This window comes from Pipistrellus kuhlii, unplaced genomic scaffold, assembly GCF_014108245.1.
Source record: "Pipistrellus kuhlii isolate mPipKuh1 unplaced genomic scaffold, mPipKuh1.p scaffold_m20_p_12, whole genome shotgun sequence".
Lineage (NCBI taxonomy): Eukaryota > Metazoa > Chordata > Mammalia > Chiroptera > Vespertilionidae > Pipistrellus > Pipistrellus kuhlii.
In genome coordinates this window covers 29,266,667-29,282,758 of record NW_023425427.1, presented here as the reverse complement: position 1 = coordinate 29,282,758, position 16,092 = coordinate 29,266,667, and the positions used below count along the sequence as shown (strand labels likewise).

Sequence of the window (16,092 nt, the reverse complement as noted above, 5' to 3'; positions counted from 1 at the left end):
TAGAGGGGTATGGAAACTAAATATCAGTTGGGGAGTAGAACAAAAGTCAGAAAATTGTGACTTAAATATTTACTTTCTCCTTTACTTGACAACAAAGGGGAAAACTCCCTGGAAGATTAAAAATATATGTGCTAACCTAAATGCCTTGAAGATGTTACAGAATTTACCAGGCTACCAAAAAATACACAGGAGTTCTCAGAGACTCAAGAAAACCCATTTATTTCCAGATGTTTCGCATGTACTAGTACAGTGATTCAGGGGAAGCCTGTTTCCAAATTCTGAGCCCCCCAATATGGAGGAAGCTTTCCCTGTATACCCTTTGGTTTCTTTGTCCCCAAAATATGGATCAGACTTCTGAACCTTTGTGGGCTTTGCAAAAAGCCCCGTGTGTTGGGATGTGGGACGTGAAGCCACACCTAAAGGCCTGGCCTGGCGCCAGCACTGATAACCCCCTTTGGAGGTTATATATTGCTCATGGTTTGTGACCTCTGTAAAATGTGAGTATTTGGGTAAATAGGTCTTTCAAGACCAGATAATTAAGGAAGGGGCAGTGATTAGACTAGAATATAGACCAACAGGAATATGCATTAGGGATACAGAGTCAGGCTGCTAGCACCCCCCCCCCCCACCCCGCACCCCAAATGTCTTATTTTCCTCATCAAAGTTTCACTCTTTAGTTAAATGACAAAAAGAGGGGCCTTTGCAGATGTAGCAAGGAACATCCAAGAATGCTGGTGAGGCCCCTCTTTTTGTCACAGAGTCTTACGACCCTGGTTCACCCACATCAGCCCAGTAAGGGGGAAATAACCCTGCTACCAAGGCTATCTGTCATGAATACTGGTACCAGCATTTCATAGGCACTCCCAGGAACTGATGAGTTTCTTAGACAAGGGGGGTCTTGGTCTAAAAATGAGCTTTCCATTGTCCTTCTCTTACTTACAGTAGTGTTTTTAAGGCCTTGCTTGAAAATGATCTTTGTGCCGAAACCGGTTTGGCTCAGTGGGTAGAGCGTTGGTCTGCGGACTGAAAGGTCCCAGGTTCGATTCCAGTCAAGGGCATATACCTGGGTTGTGGGCACATCCCCGGCAGGGGGTGTGCAAGAGGCAGCTGGTCGATGTTTTTCTCTCATCAACGTTTCTAGCTCTCTATCTCTCTTCCATCCTCTCTGTAAAAAATCAATAAAATATATTAAAAATAAGTAAGTAAATAAATAAATAAATGTCTTTAGCTTAAAAAATGATTTTTTTGTTTTGTTTTGTTCTCTCTGAGAACTATACAAGAGGCTAAATTAGATGTGCTTATAGGTAAACAGAAAATTGGCCCTTTCCACTTCTGATCTTTGTCTTCTCCAGACTTCCTAATGGCCAGAAACTGGAAAGCTAGGCTGGAAGACTATCATATTTCTTACGAAGTTAGCAGAGAATGGCAGCATCACAACTAAGAGCACAGTTAAAGTCACCAACTCTGATGTTCTGGAATTAGGGTTGAAAGCCATTTCCAGAGCAACTTAACTTCACTTGGAAGAGTCACTGCAGTTACAAAGGTGGGTGTGAATACATTAAAATGCAAATAGGAAATATGATTCCATGGTTTTTCCTCCAGGGTTTCTAGGCTTAAAGAATGTGAATAATTAGTACATCAAGTTTAAGGCCAAATTAACAATATTGTTAAATAATAGATATTCTATGTAAAATAAAAATGTAAATATATATCTTTATGTATGAATCAATAAAAATATAATATTGTGAAATGTTCTGAGTTTGAAAAGTAAATTTTGAATAGTAGCACCCCAAAAATTCTCAAGGAAATATCGAATGCCAACAATGCTCTATTAGCCCTAGGAATTCTAGGAAGGTTCCTTGGCCCTCCTAGCCTGCTGAGTATGTTATGAGTCTATAATCAGAACTCTCTCCAAACCCCATTTGCTCTAGGTCACATGGTCATGCACATATTGCAAGAGAGTTAATAAACATTTTTTTCTTTTTATTATTTTCAGTAAACCCACAGGCATGCCCTGGGACTAACTAGGAGGGGTAGGGTGAACAGAGAAAGTGATTAAAACTACAAAGCGAGGTTGATCCAAAAACCCTCCTCACAAAATAGGAGAATATAAACCATATTTTATCAACTATACCATCATTAACTTTTCACACTTTTAACTTCTCTGAAACAGGATGCCTAGAAGCCCAATGCACGAAATTTGTGCAGTTGGGGCGGGGGGGCAGTTCCCTCAGCCTGGCCTGCACCCTCTCACCAGCCGTGAGCCCAACTTCTTGCTGAGCAGCGCTACCACTGTGGGAGCACACTGACCACCAGGGGGCAACTCCTGCATTGAGCATCTGCCCCATAATGGTCAGTGAGCATCCTAGTGACTGGTCGTTCCACCATTTGGTCAATTTGCATATTAGGGTTTTATTATATAGGATGATGTCTCAGTTTCAGAATAATAGGAATCATAGAACTGATAGACTTCTGAAAGTCTGACCTTAGATACCCAACATCCTATCATCCACCCTCTACCTAAACATTCATTCTTCAGCATTAAATATCTTTTTTCTCAGAAGCAGGGTGTTTTATTTTTAAACAATTTCAAGCAGTTGGAAGCTCATTTGTATGAACTAAACTAAAACCCATGCCTTCTACCCTTATTTTAAATTCTGACATCACACTAATTTAACATATGTTCCCTTGCTATGATAATCATCAAGTACTTGAAGATGTCTTTGCAAGTCCCCTAAATTTCTCTTCTACTAAGCTAACCTATGTCTAGTTGCTTTTGTCACCTCCTCGTACAGTGGGGGAGAGTCAGAATCAGCATTTTTGCATATTAAAAGAAATGTGAAAATGGTGAGTGTGAAATGAGTTTGGGGCCAACTGCTTTGTGAATTTACTGAAAGCTTAATGACTATGACCGGACTCACAGCAAAGCAGAATTAGTCAATATCTATGAAGCAGGAGACAGGATGAAGAATTTGTGTTTAGTCATGATTAGATTCCCTTCAGTAAACATGAGGGCTGAGTCTCACACAAGCCAAACAATGTGAGAGTTGAAATAATTATTCCTGTAACTCAAGCTAAAAATCTTCCAAAGCCCATGGCTACTAATCAAGGAAGGGAACAGTAGGGTTAAGCTGGTTTATGTAGATAGGCCATCTATGTGGATAAAATGTTCTGGGTGATAGCTCCATGAAAAATTATCCTCTTTCTCTGAGAACAATCTCATATATTCCCTGAAATACCTGCTGGTGAGACTTTCTGGTTATACATCTTATCAAGACCTCCCTACTGAAATCATTGCAGGGTAGAGAATGTAGCTAGATATCGGCTCTGTTTCCTTTCTTCCTTCAGTCTTAGCTATCTACCCTCCCACCTGTTTTCCCTCCTCCACTCCCTACCTGTTTAGTGCATTCTCTCTCTGTTTTTCTCTTTCTCTCTCTCTCATCATTTTCCTTCCCTGTTTCCCTCCTACCCTTCCTTCTTTCCTTTCTATTTTTAACTTTGCTGTAGACCATTCCCTCACTTGCAAAAAAACAAAATCCACATAATCTCTCATAGGTGGAATCTAATGAACAAAATAAACTGATGAACAACATAGACCCAGAAACATAGAACATAGAACAGACAGATGAATCTCAGAAGGAAGATGGGGATGGGTGAGAAGAGATCAACCAAAGAACTTGTATGCATATATGAATAGCCCATGGACACAGACAATAAAGTGGTGAAGGTCTGGGGCAGGAGGTGGGGGAAGAGGAGTGGAGGAAGGGGTTGGAAGGAGGAAGGGGACATATGTAATACTTCCAACAATAAAGATTAAAAAAAAGAAGTGGGGGAAAAAAATACTGCCATTGCCCAGGCTTTCATACTCTTTAAGTGCCTTTTTAATTTGTAGGAATCTTTACTATAAACCATTTTTATTTTTTTATTGATGCATTAGTGTAAATTTATATACACATTAAAATTTTTCCTCTTTTTCTAAATCTATACTTAGATATTTAACAACATTTTATTTCAAAATTAAGAGCTAATGACTAAGGTAAATGGTATAAAAAGTACAAATGTAAATGATAATATAATTTAAAATAATATATCCATTAAAACTGGGGAGAAGAGAGAGAGAACAGAAAGGGAGGTATAAGTGAACTAAATTCCCACCTATTATAAAATAATGTCTAAAATAAAGGCATAAGGAAATACTAATATAATACTCCCATCAGAATGGCTAAAATTCTGCAGATAGAAAATTTAAGTGAAAAAGATATACTGAATATTGTCAAGACTGTGAAGCAACTGGAACTCACACACCCTATGGAAATATATTGGTACAACCATTTTGGAAAACTATTTGACGCTACCTACTAAAGCTAATGATTTGTGAACTTTTACTCCAGGGTACATAACCAATAGAAATGCATAAATAGGGCAATTAAAAGGCTACAAGGATATTCATAGCAGCACAATTTTGAGAGTTCCAAACTAGAAACTACAAAAATACTCATCAACAGCAAAATGGATAAATAAAATAGGGTAAATAAAATAAAAAACAATAGAATTCTATACAGCAGTGGGAATGAATGAACCACTGTTATATGCAAAACCAGGAATGGTACAACAACAGCAATATTTTATAGGCAACTGTAAAAAATAATAATTAAAAAAACAGAAGTTGGCCTCTATTAGATTGCTATGCAGTTATCATTAAGATCTCTCTCTCTATGTTAAAGAAAAAAAGCTGGAAATTAGATTCTAAATGATGGAGGTGATTTATGTAAAAAGATAAATCAAAGGTTCAATTACTAGTAACAAAGTCAAAGAAAAGATTATCCTTATGTCAAAGAATAGTAAATAAACATAACTTGTTTTAAATTAAATAAGATGTTTAATTACACTTATCTAACATTTCAAATGGTAGAAGATTCTGCTATTCCCACATGGTCTTGTTAATAGACAAAGAAATTGGTCACTCCCCATCTAAAGTGACTATTTTTTCCACCTCAAACTGCTTTTTTGACATTATAGACACCTGAACATCTACCTTTACAAATTCACTATTATTACTTCACTGAAAGTGCTCCTGCAATGAGGAATCCTTTACATTTTCTCACTTGTTATCTCCTGGTCAGGATTTTTTCAGTGTGTAACAAAAACTCCAGGAGATTGATAGAGTACACAACACAGATGTGGCAAAGAGAGGTCCAGAATCTAGTGCCTGGAGTTTCTAAAGGTAAACTATTATTCCTTCCTGCTCTTGAGTTAGAAGGCAATCATTTGTGCTCAAGCCCATTTATTTCTGTTTGTCCAGTACCAATGGCAGGAAAACATCGAAGGTCATCTTGAAAACAAACACAGTCTTATAGGCAGAGTCTAGTCATTACTTTCTCTTTTCTCTTTTCTTTTTTTTTTTTTTTTTTCCTTATTTTATTTTATTTTATTTTATATAAAGTAAAGATTTCTCAAAGTACCACACAGGTCAAGAAAAATGTTTAGTAGTAGGTAATAATTGTTAACTCCTAAATGGGAGTGCATTAAGTGGTCTTATAAAACTAAAATTGTCCCTTTGAACAATTTTCTGCAATTTTGTTGTTTTGTGCAGAAGGACAAATAGTAATGTCACCTGGTCCATTAAAATAAATAAAAAAAATCAAAAGGGCACATGGAAGTGCCCATGCAAAACTCTCATTTTTCTAAGAGTCACAATTTCCAGCCATGCTGCAAAAGGATTATTTAAGTGGGATTTTGAAGCTGAGCATATTATTAGAATCCTATTAAGCATTTTTCACTCTTCAAAAGAGAACAAATATGTGCATTTTCCATTCTAAAGTACAGAGGTGAATGAAGTGAAAGAAGTAGCAGCTTAGTTACCTTTTCATTGTTTATTATAGTTTCAAAATTCATTTCCTCCAACTCATGCAAAACCATTATTGGAGGTTGGAAGGAGTCTGAAGGCAGAGGCTCAATGAACTAATTAAAATTTCAAGTGCTTCACATGTCTCTTTTGACTTCCACAAAGAAACAAAGCCAACAACAATATGCTAAAAATGAGACAAGCTACTGTCATTAACCCAATGTGATCCATGAAAATTATGCCATGAGAAAGTGGTCTTGAGACATTCAGTAGAGATTCAATCCCTACTATGATACTTGGGATTAAAAGATGCTTTGTACTAATTTGGGTTTTAAAGGAAATACATTGTACCAACTGTGCAGAGTCATGCCCATTATTTAGTTTAGAAGAAAGCTGATCTGATTGGCTAAAATGTGTGACCTATGTTATGACATTGGAGGAGTTTATCAAAGTTAAAAGTCTGGGTTGGTGTCTTGGAAACAAAACTTACCAGGGTGTTGAAAATATAAGAAGGTATAAAGTTGTGGTCGGCAAACTGCAGCTCACAAGCCACATGCAGCTCTTTGGCCCCTTGAGTGTGGCTCTTCCACAAAATACCACTGCCTGGGTGAATCTATTTTGAAGACGTCGCATTAGAAGTTTAAGTTTAAAAAATTTGGCTCTCAAAAGAAATTTCAATCATTGTACTATTGATATTTGGCTCTGTTGACTAATGAGTTTGTTGACCACTGTTATAAAGCAATGCCAACCTGGTTGAAATTAAAACTTTAAAAAAAAAGAGAAAGACAAATGGGAAAATCATAGTCCTTCTAGACTCTTAATTTTCTAAAAGGCTTTATGGATGAATGTTTCTTTTACCTAAAGGTGAAAATTTAAGTGATTTTTAGGATTCCTTCCAACATGATGCCTCAGTATTAGTTGGTTGGTCAGCTTCACTTTTTACTTTCTAGCAATATTTTTCAATCAGACCCAACATGGAGCCATGGCAAACCCATGAGGTGCTCCTATTCATTACTTCCATCACATACATTGATAAAGATTCTACTGGATGCTACATACTGGTTGAAAGTTCTAATTAACCATATATATTATGAATGGCAATCCCTGTTGATAAGTGTACATTTATAATCTCCTAAATTTTCTAAATCCAGACATTTTCTGGGGAAAATACTCCTACCATGAGAATAACACTTAAGTTATCTGACACTGCAGTTGATCAAGTTTTCTTTTATAAGCTAATCTTTTAGAAATGATAAAAATTTCCTAAGTGATCTTTCCCTTAACAACCACTTTTTCCCCCAAGAATTACAGGTTTGGCTCTCTCTCGTGTGGCTTGGTTGGTTGGCCATCATCCTGTGCACCAAAAGGTTGCAGGTTCAATTCCTGGTCAGGGCACATGCAGGCATTGCGGGCTCAATCCCTGGTAGGGAGTGTGTAGGAGACAGCCAATAAATATTTTGCTCTCACATAGATGTCCCTCTCTCTCTAAAAAAAAAAAAAAGAAAAAAAAATCATAATAACAGGCTATTACTTGTAGCTAAAACTTGGATTCAAGAGAGACCAAGAAGATTATGAACTTTATGTCAGTCTTGTCTTTAAAAAGAAGAGGAAATGCTTTTCTATGCCAGAAAAAAAAATTAAGTCTAAAGACCTAGAGTTGCGGTTCAGACAGGTCAAAGGTCGAATTCCAGCCCTTACTTGCTATGTGTGTGATTTGGGGCAAATATCTTCATTTTTCTGACCCACAGTGTCCTTATTGTATTGAGTGATGTATAGCATGAACATAAGAGCATCTAGCAGTAATGATAAATCACAGAATATCATGCCTATTGGGTAAAGAGTAGCTAAATGATATCTATTATTTCCCAATTTTACAATAATTAGTTATTAAAGGTGTACTATTTTCACAGTTTTATATATATTTTAATATTTTTTTAAACTGACTCAATTATTTTGTCAAATTTTTTCCTGTTCTGTATTCAAACAAACCAGCAAACCTTTTTCTTCTTAAAAATATTTCTTATTTTAACAAGAAGTGTATGTGCTTTATTATTTGTGGCCTAAAAAATCCATCGAATTGGGATACAGAAAGGCCTCTTTCTCTAAAGTTAATGAGTCACATTCTAATAGAAACCACAATAACCTGGTACTCACAAAACTGCTCTTTGCACCCTGCTTCTATAAAGAAAGTTTGTGCAATGATGCTGGTTGTATCACAGCACTGTAGCTGCAAATATTAACTGAAGAAAGTAAGACAGATGAGAGCTACATCAAACATGCATGTGCACACACATGTGTGCACACATACACACCATTAATAGTAAATAAAAAAAAGGTAGCTAGACCTTTTTTTTTTTTTTTTAGAAAAGTAACCCAAGGAATCTAAAACATCAAAGCGCTATAACATAAAGCTTCAAAGGCATAAAAACATCACTACAAAGTTTGTCACCCAATCTCAGTAGTGTTATAAGGGAGAAAATCAGTAACATTGAAGGTTTTAGGTTGCTGAGTTTAGGTGGGAGTTAACATAACATATACAGGGTGGGGCAAAAGTTGTTTAAAAAGAAAATAATATATTAATTAATAATAATAGCACAAGAATTAACTCTGGTTAGCATATTCACAACTGTAAGCCTACTTTGCCCCACTCTCATTTTGAGTCTATCAGAAGAAAGGATTTAAAACTCTTATTTGTTTTACCTTGAGGGAAAGAAAATGTGGAATGAGAATGACTTAAGCTCAAGAGACTCAATGGACTAAGCTCCATTCTCATCCACACCCAGGCTAAAGTCCTTTGTCATCTCAACCTCAGACTTTTTGATTTTTGCAAGCTTTGTGCTACGTTTCCTTACACCCTGTAACTATTTAAAAATAAACAGTTTCTTTAAAATTTTATCACTTAAACAATTGAACCTATAATTTGTGAAAATAAATGTTTTATTCTTTTAACATAATTATGTTCAATAATAGGAACATAATTTACACCAAAAAAATATATTGAACATATCCAATATGTAATGTATGCTGTTACATATAAAAATAAACACTAGGCTTGTTATTTTTTTGGAAGTGGGGTAGAGAGGTGGGTTTTCTTAGTAAAAGTGGCTTTAAAATCCTTATTCTTAAATTATCAACATACAGTACTCTTACATTTTATTCTAATAAAGTTAATCTTTCTTTGTTAAGTGAAGAATGAAAAATTTATGTTAATTTTTGCACCTCAAAATGTTAGCTATTTTTTGTACTTGAAAATGCCATCACCGATGGTGATAATTACCTTTAGAACACGTTGGTGGAAGTATGACTAATACACATTTTAAAATAATATTTGGCACTTGTATATTGTTTCCCTTTTTACATTCGTAACCAATTTTAGTCCCGTGACAGTTTGGGGGCGGGGCAAATAGTATTAACAGATATAGACATACATATTTGAACTGCTGTAAGGCAAATGCTGACAATTGATTTGATCTTGAATGGAGAAAGCCAGTTCTTGATACCTCCTTTCCAGTGCGAAGGTGGGGCGGTGCCAGGGCTTATGAATGATAATGATGATGCTCTATATAGTTCTACTACTTCATCTATTGGGCCTAATCCAGGATGCTGTCACCAAGTATTTTTGTGCTTTGGGAAACATTCTGCACCAGCCATATTTCTAGCCACACTTCTCAGCTAACAGCGGAATACTACAGAAGGTCTATCACCCAGCCACCCCCATCTCTGCTCCCCGAGGCTGAGAGAGAACGGGGCTGAGAGAGAACGGGCTGTGAGTCACGGAGGCAGTTGGTGGGGAGGTGGCAGCTCTCCCCACCACAGATTATTTTTTTAAATAACTGAGACTCTTCTTATACCTTCTACCTACAGTGTTCTTGTCTCCATCACAACCAAGGTGGGTACACATCGTCAGGTGTGTTTTGACTATTTATTTTTTTAAACTTGTTTTAGATGGATTTTTTTTTTAAGCAGTCTGATATCGAAGTGGAGAAGAAGGGAGTAGTATGAGCAGGAAAATAGGCCCTACTTCTTTCTCTCTTTAGCAAATGTCAGGGCACTATTTCCTGTGTCTGATCATCTTGACACAGATCATTACATTCTCCTAAGGGAAGGGGTAATACAACAAATATTGCTTCTGTGCTGGTTAGGTTAAATTCCTAGATCTAGCTGTAAGCACTCCTGGATTTGTCCACAAAAACTTGGACCTCCTTTCATAAGTCATCGTTTGAACTCGGGAACATGTGCTAGGTATCCCTTGTGTATACTCATGGCGAGATAAACCACTCAATCTGCTTATGATATTCAACCCCCATCTACATCTGGGTTTATCTACTTATTAAAAGTACTGCAATGCAAATCCAAGGCACTTGCTATTTTTTTATCTTCACGCCTACTTGCTCCCCCTCAGATATATCAATCTGCCACTTTGCTCAAAGGTGCAGAACTCTAGGAAGCATTTGACGTCTATCCTAACCGGTGGGTATTTATTGACGATAATTAAACTCACACATTACGTTTTTCATATTCCCTGACTTCCCCTAAGGGAATAAAAATGAAACTTTTTATTAACTTCTTGTGAAGGAGAGGATGCTTATTTATAAATGGATTTGTTTTTCATTTCAACTCTTCCCACTATCTTAATTATTGCTCTTATTTTTCCTTCTTGTCAGCAAGGGATCCCACCTTCTGTCTGATTTAACTATAATTAACCTCTCTGTTTGGTAAGGTTATTGTGTTTTATATTTATAGTTTAGTCTCTTATGGTGATTTTAAATTGCTACAAGTACAGTTTTAAAATATATGACACAACATTTTTTTGTTCCTTTTCTAAATTTTTTTGTTTAATCTCCAAATTTATTTTACTTTTATGTTTAGTAAACACGTGCTCGTTTTTTAAAGTCTGTCTTTTAATAAATAAAATTATGAAGGATGCAGGTAAACATCAAATATATTTAAGTGGGAGACAAAGTCACAAAACTTTGCATTATGACCTTAGGGGAAAGGATGGATGAAGGGGAAGTCCTTAAACAGAACAGGATCCAAAGAATTGTGTTGATTTACTACACCACAATAATAGATTAATAAGCTAGCATGTATGAAGTCTTAGAAAACATTGATATAAATATAACAAAAATTAATTGAGGGAAAATAATATTCTATATGGAAAATGTAAAGACTACCATAAACCAAGCTGAGAAGTAGGTAAAAATTTGACTTTTAAACCTGCCCACCTTCCATTTATCATTTTTCTATTTAATATACTTTCTCTCTCCCCCCCTCTTTCTCTCTTAAGACCCCTCCCTCCGTGTATCTTACACACATACATACACACACACACACACACACACACACACACACACACACCTATCTGGTAGGTATATCTCATCATTGAGTCATCATTCCTTTTTAAAATTTTATATAAATAGTTGTAGATTTATAGGGTTTCATATATAGTTCAGAGTGGTCCCAGATATCATTCACCCAATTTATCTCAATGGTTACATCTAGTGTAGCTAAAATACAATGTTGAAGTCAGGAACCTGACATTGATAAATATATGTGCATTTTAGATGGTGATAAATGTTAGAATATTATTTCAGAAATGCTAGGAATGGGTGGGAGGTAGGGTCATTACAATATTAAATAGGGCAGCCAAGATAGACCTGATGGAGAAGGAAACAAAGATAAATCTGAGCAAAGACTCAAAGATGTGAAGAAGATGTGAAGTGAGCTATGTGGATGCGGGGGGAAATCGTGAACAGCCAACATAAAGCCTGTATGCAAACGTGCCAAATGTTCTGCAGGAAAGGCCAGGAGAGCGTGTGGAGGACAAAGTGAGCAAGAAGGAGAATAGCAATAGATGAGGACAGACAGGCAGTGAGAAGTCACTTCTTCCAGGGTTTTGAAGTCCATTGTAAGTGTTTTTACTTTTATTCCAAATAAAATGGGACACACAGGAAGTACTGAACCAAGGAGTCACATCTCTTGATCTCTATTTGGACAGGATCTCTCTCTTCTCTGCCCACTTGATGGCAACTGAGCATAGCAAGGAAAGATCCAGCTGATGGGAAAATTACCTGCATCAACTAAATGGACTTGGTAAGATACTTCTCATTTCTGCTGTAGTGTGTAAACGGAAGGGCTCTGCTGTTCACATGATTCTCAGGAATGTGGTCTGCTTTTCCTGCATATCTCTGTCTTTTTAGAATATAGCTAAAGACTCCCAACTCTCTAGTCAGGCACTGAGGTAAGTATTTATGCTCTGGCAAAGCTGTTTCCTTTAAAAGGGATTTGGGACACTAGGCATGAAGACTCAACAGTGGGTTGTTAGAATAGAAAAAGAACTAACTAAGTACTTGCCATGTTTCGTACTGATTTATACACGTTAAATTTATCTAACCTTAAAAACAATCCTTTCAAGTATGATAATATTTTTGAAGAAAGGCAAATGTCCAGGATCTGCATGTATTTTTCTCTTTTTCATCCTCCCACCTGTGATTATTTGTGGGATAGATAAATTTGTAACATGATTTAAAATCTTCAAATGAAAGGTGTTAGAGGCAATTTAATAACAGTATGTTCTGTTGAACTGTTTTTGTCTTGAGCTGTTCAACAACAAATTATACAATGGAAAGTTCTTTTAAGTTACTACTCATCTTTTTAGTTATATGTCTACTTTATTTTTACCATAGTCAGATTTGCATAGCATACATCTCAATAAAGGTTCTGAAAAACAAACCATTTCTTAATTTTTTTCCTCATCTATGAGCTTTGCTTTGAACACACGTTGGTGAAATAAATAGGAACACCAATGTGTTTAAAAGGGAATAACTGGGAATGGAGGCAGTTTTTTCCCCTCCCAACTTTCTCAATTGAAGTAACAAGCACATTAAATGCCAAAATAGCATTAGCCCCAAGAACATATTAGTTTACTATGGGATACTGAGAACTCCATGGTAACAATTATTTGTAGATTTCACAAAACATACTTTTGGAATTAAAAGATGATTATCTCATTTTTTGAAAAATAACATGCATAGATGACGGAGAATGGAGAAGGTTTAAACCAGACTTTTTTTTTTTTTAAAGAATTGACTTTATTCATAATTAATCCTTTCCTGTAGATATATTTATGTTCTTTTACTTTACATTCTTATATTTCTCATCTTCTTTCACAGTGAAAAAAAGGTAGGCTTGTGTTTGTTGTTGGCTAGGGGATTATGTATGGTTATGAGATTGGGAAGATATTACATTTCACTCTATAAAGTTGATTATGTCCTCAGAGTATGCATAAAAATGAAATTTGCTTTATTTGTTTGCACTTGGAGTAAGATCCTAATAAACTACTTGCCTTCATTTTAATTAGGTTGATGACCATATCCCCCTCCTATCATTCATAATATTATTCTTATGTCTTTACCTTTGGGAAACAACCTGTATTTATAAACTAAGAGACAAGAATCAGGGGGAGTCACTATAGACATGGTATACACAATCAGAGAGTCAGCCATCACCCTGAAATCCTGTCAGAAATTGTTATTATGGGCATATGAAAGTGGTCCTTTGGACCTTAAAGGGTTTAGAAATTCTGAAGTGAATATTATCATCAATTTTTCATGATAGACATAATGAAAGCCGTAGATACAGAAAAAACATTTGACAAAATCAATACCCTTCTATTATTAAAAACCCTCAACAAACTAGGAATAGATGGTTACTTCTTTAATATGATAAAAACCAACAATTAACATCATTCTAATTGTGAAAAGCTGGATGCTCTCCCTTTAAGATCAGGAAAAATATAAGAATGTCCACTCATCTCTACTCTTTAACCTTGTACTAGGAGTTCTAACTAGGGCAGTTAGACAAGAAAAAAAAATAAGATGTTACAAATCGGAAAACAATCAGTAAACACTATCTGCAGATGACATGATCTTATATGTAGAAAAATTTAAGTAATCTCATTTAAAAAGCTATTAGAACTGGTAAATATATTCAGCATGAATACAGGTCACAGATCAATATATAAAATCGTTGTTCTTCTATACACTAGAAATAATAAAAAATGAATATTTCATTTTAAAATAGCATAAAAAAATAATACAATACACAGGAATAAATTTAGTTAAGGACAATAAAAACTTGAGAACAATAAACTACAAAACATTGCTGAAAGAAAAAAACAAAGAAGGAAAGAAATCTCACATTCATGGGTTAGTATTGTTATTAGAATTTATTATTGTTAGGCTAGCATTATTCCCCAATTGATCCATAGGTTTGATGTAACATTATCAAAATTTTAATGACCTTATTTTTCAGAAATGAAAAAGTTGATACTAAATTTATATGGAATTCAAGAGACCCTGAATACCCAAAACAATCTTGACAAACAGTTGGAGGAGTCACATTTCTTTTCTTTTTTTCTTTTTTCTTTTTTTTAATATATGTTATTGATTTTTTACAGAGGAAGAAAGCTGGATAGAGAGCCAGAAACATCGATGAGAGAGAAATATCTATCAGCTGCCTCCTGAACACTCCCACTAGAGATGTGCCTCTAACCAAGGTACATTCTCTAGACCGGAATTGAACCTGGGACTCTTCAGTCTGCAGGCCAATGCTCTATCCACTGAGCAAAACTGGCTAGGGCAGGACTCACATTTCTTGATTTAAAAACTCATTACAAAGTAACAATAATCAAGACAGTCTGGTACTTGCAGGAGAACACTAGTAGACAGGAGAATGGAATAGAATTGAGACTTCAGAAGTTAACCCTTACATTGTCAATCAATTAATTTTTCAAAAACAGTTACCAAGAAAACTCAATTCAAGAGAGAATCATCTTTTCAACAACTGGTACTAGGACAACTATATATCTACATACAAAAGAATGATGTTTGGACTCCTTCTTACACCACTCAGAATGCATCATCAACCTATGTGAAAGGCATAAACCTCTGATTAGAAAACATAGGGGTAATCTTCATGAACTGAAATTATACAATGCTTTTTAAAATATGACACCAAAAGCACAAACTAACAAAAAAAGAAAATAGGTAAATTAGATTTCCTTGTAATTAAAACATTTATGCTTTAAAAGGTACCATCCAAAATTCAAAAAGGCAACTCAGAAAATGGGAGAAAATATTTGCAAATCATGTATCTGATAAGAGACCTGCATATAAAATAAATAACTTATAAATCAATCATAAAAATCCATAAAATTCAATGTGAATGATAAAAGGATTAGATGTTTGTGTAAAAGCATGGAAATCACTTAGGAGGCAATTGGCTATAACACAGGAGAGATTAGATACGGTTTTGAATCAGGGAGGTAAAAGCGGAAGTGACAGAATCTGGGTAGAGTTTAAAGATAAGAGTAATAGGAAATCTAACAGTTTGGATGAAGGTTATGAAAGAAAGGAGTCAAAAACAACCCCAAGGTTTCTCATTTGAACAATTGGAGGAATGTGTTTCCCATCAGTTGAGATGGAAATACTGAATGTAGAGCAGGTTTGGGAAATGATCAGAAGTTCAGTGTCAACATGCTAGGCTTCAGATGTTGACTAGACATCTGAATGGAGATATTGAGTGGGCATATGACTCTGGAGTTGGAAGTTGTCTGGGCTTAAGATACAGATCTGGAGTTGTGAGCATATACATGGTATTTAAATCATGAGACTGCTTTGGTGGTAAATAAAAAAGCAGAGTTCCTGTTGGTAGGAAGCTTATAGTCTACTTATAGTAACTGCTCACAAAATATTGGTCCCTTTTTCCTATTGGTGCTCCTTAGAGCACACTTTGTAGCATACTAGTATTAGCATCACTGAAATTGGGGGGGGGGGGGTGTGATAGTTAAAAATATAAATTCCTGAGTCTTATTCCTAACCCAAATGAATTAGAAATTCTGAGGGTCAAGTCCTAGAATGAATTTACTTTCTTTTGAATTTACTGAGGTAACATCAGTTAATAAAATTATATAGGTTTCAGGTGTACAATTCTATAATACCTCATCTGTATATTGTATCATGTTCAGCACTTCTGGAACCATTTTAAAGAAGCCTCTCAGGTGATTCTTCTGTTTGATATTTGAGAACTACCCTAATGGGAGCTTAAATATTTGCTGAACTCATTCACCTTTATAAGTTTTAATTTCTATTTAATAACAATGTGACACTCATTGATTCAACCTGATTTCATTTCTCATTATTGTGAGGCTGAATTTCAACTCTTACCTTACAGACTGGGGCTCATAT

General features: G+C 35.5%; 1 long non-coding RNA gene across 1 annotated transcript; it reads right to left on the bottom strand.

Moving 5' to 3' along the window:
- Positions 1-11,058: 11,058 nt before the first annotated feature.
- LOC118716777 lies at positions 11,059-15,863 on the bottom strand. The gene is made up of 3 exons (XR_004987246.1): positions 15,773-15,863; positions 13,990-13,995; positions 11,059-11,070 (listed from the first exon to the last, which is right to left on the bottom strand). It is a non-coding gene; the product is annotated as an uncharacterized LOC118716777 (long non-coding RNA).
- Positions 15,864-16,092: the final 229 nt, after the last annotated feature.